Source organism: Leuciscus leuciscus, assembly GCF_965113295.1.
Source record: "Leuciscus leuciscus genome assembly, chromosome: 6".
In the NCBI taxonomy this organism is placed as follows: domain Eukaryota; kingdom Metazoa; phylum Chordata; class Actinopteri; order Cypriniformes; family Leuciscidae; genus Leuciscus; species Leuciscus leuciscus.
This window is the reverse complement of record NC_138730.1, coordinates 40,131,197-40,141,139: the sequence shown is the minus strand read 5'-3', so window position 1 is coordinate 40,141,139 and position 9,943 is coordinate 40,131,197.

Below are 9,943 nucleotides of genomic sequence, written 5' to 3'. Positions count from 1 at the left end.
GGGGGTCTGAATACTTTCCGTACCCACTGTATGTGGATTTACCCTGCCTTCACAACCTTGGTATCTTTTTATATGGTTTTTAATGCAGTTACATTAAGTGAAGGTGTTTCTTAAAGGATTTGATTACGTACAGTATGGCACAAATTACTTTGTTTCATTCATTTCAGGCTCGATTTTCATACTGTTTAATATGTTTGCATATGTTTATATGACATTATTAATGTGCAGAGTGTTTATAAGTGCCATTGCATTGCATAATTTCTGGGTAGATTTTAAAAAAGAATTTTGAGTGACAGATTTTTGTGTTGTAATTGTATTTGCGCTGTTAGTTTTATGTTCATGGATGTGGAAACAAAAGTGAAATAGTGCACTACCTTGTAATACTACTGCTTAAATAGCCAGTGAATATTTTTACTGGTTTCCAAAAACACTCAACTAGTTTAAACCACCCAGGGTTAATCAACAATAAGTTATAATTTCGCTTATGACTTTGGACTAGCTTTATCTTGTAAATTCAAAATTCACCTGTAGTTCTTGTTTTAAAATCATCAGTACAGAGAGTTTAGTTTCAGCTGTGCAGTAGGCTATACAGTACATAGCCTGGGAATACAGGTTTTTGAAAATTTGCTTGCTTGGATTTAAAATGTAATGGTTTAGCAAAGCCTGGCCTTACTGAGCAAAACCTGATTCTTTAAATCTATTCTAGAATCTTCTTTGTTCAGTGTATGCCTCATTCTCTCTCTCGTCAGCCAGTTTCCAAGTACTGGCAGCTCCACTCTTCAGCCTAATGACACTGTAATTGAGCGTTACCCAGATAGCCGAGGCGTGATAATGGAACAGCTCTGTGCTGCCGGAGCAATCTTGAGCTCAAATGATTTGTTTGTCTAAATGCTCATCCCTCTTCTTGCGCCGTGTGAATGAGACCGTCTGCTCTTGTGGCACAGCAGTGCTAGGCCTGTTCTCTCGATCACACACCTACTGTACTGCATTGGCAAAGAGATAATAAATCATATCTTAGACATGGTTTTTGAGAAGTATACTACTCTACTGGAAAATTCTGTTAACTTGATTTTTAGATGGTCATTTATGTTCCAATCTGTAATTGATGGATAGAGAGATACCTGCCTTATAGGGAAAGTACACGCAAAAATGAAAATTCTGTCATCATTTACTCCGCCTCAAGTTGTTCCAAACCTGTATAAATTTTTTTCTTCTGCTGAACACAAAAGAAGATATTTTAAGAATGTCGTTAACCAAACAGTTGATGGACCCCATTGACTTTATGGGAAAAAAAAATCTCATCAACTGTTTGGCTACCGACAAAAAATCTTCTTCATGTTTCAAGGGACTTGAAATATGAACTTGAAGTTTGTCTAGATTACTCTGTCAGACTGCAGAAATGTCACAGAAAAGGTTTGTCTTTGTACCACCTAGAAGCCGACCGTCCAATTGGTATCACAGGGGTATTGTAATACTTTTCATGATAAGTCCTAGCAATTGATATGAATAATGCCACGCATATACCAGTCAAAATGCACGTTTTGAGTTTTAAAATCAACATGAAATTAAAATGTACTTTCCTGGACTTGTCCACGATTAATAATTGGTGCATGTTATTCCAACGAAGGAAAAAAAAGTCTTACTAATTTATGCATTTGGCAGACATGTATAGCTAAGCTTTGGGTATGTTTATATAGTTTCTATGTAAAGCTTTATTTATAAATTCAAGCCATACATTTTGCCCATATGCGTGTTCCCTGGGAGTCAAAATCAATCATCATGCTCTGCCACTTTTCCTAATCCAGTCAATTCCCAATGGATAAAGTCAAGTTTATGCTTGACCTTTTTGTTTCATTACATAATTTAAAAACAACTACCATTTCATGTTTACTTTATATTATATTATATTATATTATATTATATTATATTATATTATATTATATTATATTATATTATATTATAGTAGGCTATATTATATTATTGTAAAAAAATAAAAATAAATAGCCTACCTGACTTTAATATATTGAAATCACAGTCAAAGGTATTTGTTGGGTTTCAGATGGTTCAGATCTCAGATTTTTTTAATAAGAGAAATGGAGGCATGCTTTCATTGTGTCGGCAGATAAGAGTGTGATTTAATGGCTTGACCCTTCCCCTCAGACATGCTGTGTGTTATCAGTCAGAGCTCAGCTGCTCTCACAAGACTACCAGCTCAGAGAGGTAAAGTTCAAACGCTTTTCAGGAAGAGATTAGGCAAGCGTCTTTATGTGTCATGGAGATGTGATAAAGCTTTCTGTCAGGGCGAGTTCTTGCTTTGCTCACCAGCGGCCGTAGGTAGGCTAGACTCCTGTGATGTCAAACCCTTGCCCCTTTTGTCTCAAACTACATTGTGCCCCTCTCTGATAATTGTAAATAAAAATAACAATACTTATAAATATTATAATAGATAACAATACACTTATACACTATTGCCACTAACAATAATAATAATAAAAAAAAAATTATATATAAAACATTTTTTGGCGGATGCATTTGGCAAAGGTGAAGTGGTAGGCGGAGTTATACGCAGCAGTTCGCCGCGAGTCTTCAAACTACACGAGCAGCAGGTAACGTAAAGCTAATATGGAAAAGTTACATTTATCCTACCATGCTACTGTAAAAGTTGCGGCAGCATGCGAGTTGTGCTTAACTAAAATAAAAGTAGAACTCGATTTCAGCCGCATTCTGAGTCTGACAATGTCATTCGTTTTTATCCAAGGCAAGTGTTATTAGCTTGGGGAAATACATTGAAATGAAATCTTAAGTCCATGTCCAACTCTAAATTGTAAGGAATTTATATCTTTGATTTCATAGTAACACTTTACAATAAGGTTAATTTGTTTATTATTCATGTATTAACTAACATGAACTAACCATGAGCAACACATTTGTTAGGCTACTGTATTTGTTAATAATAATAGGCTACACCTGTTTTTTTACTTGTTCATGTTATGTCACAGTCAGTGTATTAACTAATGTTAACAAATACAACTTAATTAATATTAACTAAGATTAATTAATGCTGTTGAAGTTTAGTTTATTATTAGTTCATGTTAACAAATGTAACTAATGAAACCTCATTGTAGTGTTACTGATTTTATGATAGCTAACACTTTAATGCATATAATAGTCAAGTCAAATCACCTTTATTTATTTAGTTTTTTTTTTTTTTACAATACAGATTGTATCAAAGCAGCTTCACAGTGATAAGGAAAATAATACAACAAAGTTTGTTTCTAGAAGAAAATTGCGTCATCGTCCACCTTAAGTAAGGCAGATCAATAATATTGTTGAATATTAAATGTCCCCAACTAAGCAAGCCAAAAGCCAAGGCAACAGTGGCAAGGAACCAAAACTCCATCAGGTGACAGAATGGAGAAAAATACATACGTAAAATTTACAACATCAACAAAACTAAACATGAATTCCTCATAATTATCTCACTGTTTTGTTTGGTAAAGTAAATAATATTTAGTAATATCATCATCATTTCCCTCATTTTCGCTTGATGTGTTATGCATTCTAATTGTATCCACGTCTTTTCATAGAATGCCAAGGAAATAAGGGATAAAAAAAAAACTAAAACAAAGAACTCTTCTTCTTTCTTTTTTTATTTATTTTTTTGCCCTTTTTGGTCCTTCCGCCCCTGCCCCCGAGGAGGTCTGTGCACGCCGCTGCTGCCCAGCCTGCACTGCCTGGTCACCAGTTATTCGCCTCGATCTGCGTTCGCAAGCACAGCCTTGTATTGTTGACCACATATCTCCTCACAGACCCTCCAGGCCCGTAACTCTACCTCGGCCTGTTGAGCAGTCAGCTCTGCATGATCTGATTTTTATTTATTTTTCTGCAGCTTGTTGTCATTAAATGAGCTAGAGCTTTGTGGTAGATTCATGTCTGGTACAGCTCTTATTTTAAATGAGCAAGAAGAGTGGTTGTCATGGTTGTCATGATACTGACGGTCAGTAGTGTCACTAGCTAATTAAAGAAAGCATCCAAATGGGTAACCTTCTCCAAAAAAAGTTATTTGACACACATTCGGGGTGAACGAAACACCAATTAACCCCGAAAATGTTTAATGACCTTAATTATAAATGTTTTATGTGTTTAATTTTAGAAAATTCATTATTCATTGTGGCTCTGATAAATGGCTCTGCTTTTCCTCCAAGTTAATTGTATGATGTTGGGGAGATTTGCATTGCATTAGCCAACACAGAGAGAGATAGACCCATATTTTCTGTTAATTTGATTTTCATGTGTCACTTGTTTACTTATTTACTAAGTAAATATATTAAGTTATTTGTTTTTATTCGCTTATTGTATTTATTTCTTTATATTTAAATAAATATTTTAGCTATAAAAACAGTCTGGAAAGTGTACATGTTTTTGTATGCTTTATTTCACCTTTTTGATCACTGTTTTTTTAGTTAAAGGGATAGTTCACTTTGAAATTAAATTTTGGTATGTTTTAGCTTACCTCAAGGGCATCCAAGATGTAGGTGTCTTTTTATCCGCAGTAGTTTCAATTTTGATATTTTTAGGTCAAACCGTTCTTGTCTGTCAGTCATATAATGCAGGTCGATGGTCACCACCTCAAAGAGCAAGCACAGAGTCCAAATTAAAACAATTCCCCATCGTCCAAATTAAACAATTCCCCATCGTAAGTACACATTGATGGCCTAAGACACGAAACGAGCGGTTTGTGTGAGAAAACGAACAGTATTTATATCGTTGTTACCTCTTGTACACAGCCACGTCCAAGTGATCTGAGAGCGCGGGCGGGTATAGATATATACACTAGATGTCGCCTTGGCTACGGTTTCGTTCCAATGAACTGCAGTAGCCAAGGCGACTTCTATTGTATATATCTATACCCGCCCGCGCCCTCAGATCACTTCGACGTGGCTGTGTACAAGAGGTAACAACGATATAAATACTGTTCGTTTTCTCACACAAACCGCTCGTTTCGTGTCTTAGGCCATCAATGTGTACTTACGATGGGGAATTGTTTAATTTGGACGATGGGGAATTGTTTTAATTTGGACTCTGTGCATGCTCTTTGAGGTGGTGACCATCGACCTGCATTATATGACTGACAGACAAGAACGGTTTGACCTAAAAATATCAAAATTGAAACTACTGCGGAAAAAAAGACACCTACATCTTGGATGCCCTTGAGGTAAGCTAAAACATACCAAAATTTAATTTCAAAGTGAACTATCCCTTTAATTGAAATGGTCATGTATTTGACATACATTTTAAAGTGATGTTTTTTTTAATTACAAAAATAAAATTAACGCATGTATAATATTAATAAAAACAGAATTTAAAATAGTTTTAGATTAAGAATATCACACTCCAATTGCCCTTGTGTGCTCCTGGTAAACCCTACATTATGGGGACAAAATGTCATTTTTATTTTTATGGGAAAATGTTTTGGTCCCCATACGGAAAACAGCTTATAAATCATATTAAATTATGTTTTTTGAAAAATGTGGTTTGTATGCCAACATCCAGGAAACTGTTGTTTGTGTGTCTCTCAGAGTCAGAAGTGTGTGTTCACTTTCTTTAATAATGAAATAAACCTCCCAGCAGGACCCGGAGATTGAGCTGCGCGCGCTGTCACATTAGCTGTAAGAGATCTCGCTGATCACCCACTCGGCGCTGGAGGATGTTATGCTTATGAATGAAGGTCAGAGGTTCACTGCCTCCTGCCACCTGCACACCTTCTGTTAGACTGTCAGCTCAGAGTCTCAAACGGTGACAGAATGAAGTTGACGCTCATTAATCCAACAAATCCAATAAACAAAAGATCACCATGACTGCTGCTGCGAGACTAAGATGGCAAGCAGGGGCTAAGTTTTAATTATGAAAATTATTATCGCATGCAGATACACATTCAGTGTTGGGGAACGTTACTTTAAGTAACACGTTACATTATTGGCTTTACTATTACTTTTTCTGGTAGTCTTGCGTAGCGAGCAGAAGGAACGAACTCCATCAGCAGCTTTCGTTGACCAATGTCTACCGAGAGGTCGTCTGACTGACATGAAAAGCAACCAATGACAGGTTGAAGTTGTGTGTATGACTCGTGCATCCTTTTGGTCTCCTGAAGCCAGAATAACATAGTAATCACAGAACTATATGATAGAAATACGTAATTCCTTGCACGACTAGCCTTTACATTAGGTGTCAATGTCATTCATTTAGGTCATTCAAATTAGCACCATAAAGAGAACGTCTTGGTGACATATGTAACTCTCGTTCCCTGAAGGACGTCCCTCTTCCTTCTAGTTCATTTATAGCATCAAATAAACATGAATGAACATAAGAAGGAATGTTGTTTTAAACCGCGGAAAGGCGTCAGTACATTCTGTTTTTCAAGTTTAAATCCTCCCATGTTAATCTGCCATCTCTCCTGACTGCTTTGTCGGACAAAATAGCGGATGGCGGATTATGATTGGTTAGATCGACTGTCAATCAAGCTCCCTGCGAAGGGTCAATAGGGGTTATGCGCAACATACTTCCGGGTTCTACCAAACAGATATAACTACTTCCGGTCGTCAGCTACTGAGGTAAACACAGCGTAGGAATGGCGACCTTTTATAGACGGTGTTTACAGGAGCTACCCATTCTATCCATTTCAGATGTACATCGTATCGCCAAACGGACTTCCAAACCCCCGAGTACTCCGTTAGATAAAGGATTTAAGTTTTACGCCTCCTCATTTATTCATGATTATGAAGGTATGTAAGTTAGTATGTAGCTTTTGCTAATGGCACCCGATGTAGAGTTAGCTAACTATCAGTAAGTTAGTTTAGACTTGTATGCTATCATAGTAGTTTAACCTTTTATATTTGCTTGCAGACGATTAAAACAATCAAATGAAGACTGCATTTTATTTTTTTTATAACACATTTTTTTTCTGATACTTAAAGGTTGGGTAGGTAGGAATTGTCTAAAAAACTTCTTTTCCAAATTTGTTTAAACTTTATTTATATATCAATACATAATTAAAATGTAAGTACTCTGAAAAAGAAAGTATAAAAATCGAGTGTCTGTAGACCTCTCACGACTGTTTTAAAGACAGCTCATTATTTCCATTCACTCCACCCCCTCCCTTCTGGGCTCCTTCCAAAGCCACGCCCCCAAAACACATGAACGCGCGACTCCGACCGCTGAGCTGGAAGACGCATTATTTACCTAGTAAACATGCAGGGACACTGATGACGGCGGATAAACAGTTATCGCACATTCACTGGTAGGGACGAAACATCAACAATATGCTTTACATTGACTATGGCCTGCCCATACTTTGACTACAAACTTGGTCCTCAAATCATTACGTATTTTGCAATACATGTAATGTAACTTCATAACGTTGCACTCTTTCTATTGAGAATGAGGACATACTCATAGGTAGCTTGCTGTCACGTGACGAATTGAGCCCGTCCACCATTTTGGGAGGATACGCTATGGGTTGCCAGGGGCAACAGTGCAAGAGCAATACAGAGACGGAGCAGGAAAGACGGCTCGAGGAATTATAATAGAAATTACGAGAAAATTAAGAATAAATGGAGAAGAATGCGGCAAAAGAAAAGGGTCCTTACAGGGAGAAACTTACTACCAATGCCAAACAAAAAAGATTTTTTTTTTTTACTTTTAAATTTTAAAATACGAAAAAACTGTAATACATGGCTCCTACGGTTTCCATGACAATCGTGTGAGACACTGGAGCAGTTTTTTACACAGCAGTGTTTTCCAGTCATTCTAAAATAGTGCGACAACCTCCTCTACTATCAATACAAACAATGAACGGTGCTGGCGTGTATCCTCCCAAAATGGCGGAAAGGGGAGGATGACGCGGTCTCTGAGGGCGGGGCGCTGTGTCGTGACGACATCTCCTCATTCTCAATAAGTTATAAATAGCTAGCAAGATAATAATGATAACGTTACAGTATCTAAGTAATTATTCTAGCGATGTGTAATGCTAAATAAGGTTTGCTAGTACATTATTTCAGCAACATGACAAGCCAGTGAATTAGCAGGTTTCTATTGTTGCTTTGCACAGTGCGTGACATTTAATCTGTATGTTATGTGGCTAGAGTTTTGACACTGAGTCATTGGGCTCCGACGGGCTTGTTTATCGTCATCGGTCTTTTTCCGTTTACCTGTCTTTGTTGCATGAGCTGGTGCCACTCGAGAAATTGGCAGTTTTAGTTGTTTGTCCGTCATTAGCACAGCTGCGCGGCACACCGGCTATCTTGATTTTGAATGACGGTACGCGCTGTGTGAGAGAGGGGGGTGATCAGCGCGTACACAAGCTTGATTGACACTGCTAAGACACTCCTCCTGGCTCTGATTGGTTGTTTCTTACCGGGAGCGGTGTATTTCTGCAAATGGCAATAGGACCACTGGGAGGAGCCTGGGGAGCTTAATTTTTTCACAGATTATCTGTCTCATATTCTACTTTCAGGACATAATGACAGTTTTAACAAATATGTAAAAAATACATTTTTACAGAAGTTACCAACTGCAGCTTTAAGCATTCGTGACATTTTAATTAAAACAGAAATAAGAATTGTTTTCTAAAAAAGCGAAAAATAAGTTACCTCAGAGATCACCTGCTGCTGCAGATGCGTACGGTAGTGCAAACCGGAAATGCTTATACCTTTTTTCCGGTTCGAACGTTGGGCGTTCCGCATAACCCCTATTGGGATCCCAATTCATCGGTATGTTCCGACGTGACGTCGAAAGTGACCGACTGAAAGGGAACTTCCGATAGGGTAGACCGACTCTGCTTCCATTCACATGATTTGTGGAGATGAGAGGTAGTTCCCCCTGGGTAGTGCGATGTCATTACTAATCACCCAGACACTGACGCTTTGACTCTGAGTGAGTGCTCGCAACGTATGAGAAGTGGCAGTATGCAAGTAAAAATGAAGGTACCACTGGCTTTTGCTCTGCGTGACTGTGCGGATGAATATGGTTCTTTCTCATAACTAAAAGAGAGAAAGAGACTATCCTACTGCTCATAAAACATAACCTAATATGCTTAAGAGATATAACCAGTTTAGATGGAAAGGATGAAGACTCCATTGTAGCTTTACCCACTAATAGACATGGTATTTCCTGAACAGTGCTACAACAACCATTATGCAATTATTCTTTACAATGAACTCTGTTAGAGAGCCACTTATGGCAATTTATCTGTTCAATAAAATACCTTACTCTCCTGTAGGGTAATAAAAAAAAAAAAATCTCTGTGTTACTTTTACAGTATTTCAAATCCCTCAGTTCGAAAAGCCAAGCCATTGTTGATTCTTGTTTTATTACGAGCTCTGTCGCATTGACAACAGATTCTCCTCTGTTCGGCTGATTACCTATGGATGGAAATACAGGTGATTCCCTGGAGGTTGGAGATTTAGCATGCTCTATGTCAACCTTTCTCACTCGTTGTGACATCTAACCTATGCCACTCCCACTGTACACGTGTCAAGTAGCCGGAACAATTTTTCTCTATTTTCAGATGTGGCGGGACACACACGGTGTGAGCGACGTCCTGCGAAAACCATCTCGACAGGTTTAAAATATAAACTCTTATAATATGCTTACCATAATGAATCAGGGTAAAACAAAAACACGTTGTGGAAGAAGGATTGATGATGTATTGACAACAAAAACATAGTTAGTTTACCTCTTAAGATCAAAAAACGTCATTAGTATTCTTGGACCCTTATACCACACTTGTTTTCCCTACTTTTTTTTTTTTACCTCTAACTTTTGCCAATTATGAAGATGTTTGTATCCTGAGGAGACTCTGATCCATTCAGACTTGAAAGAAACACATTATTATATGTATCTTAGCACTGCCTCATGAACAGAGCCGATCCTGACCTCCCTGGGG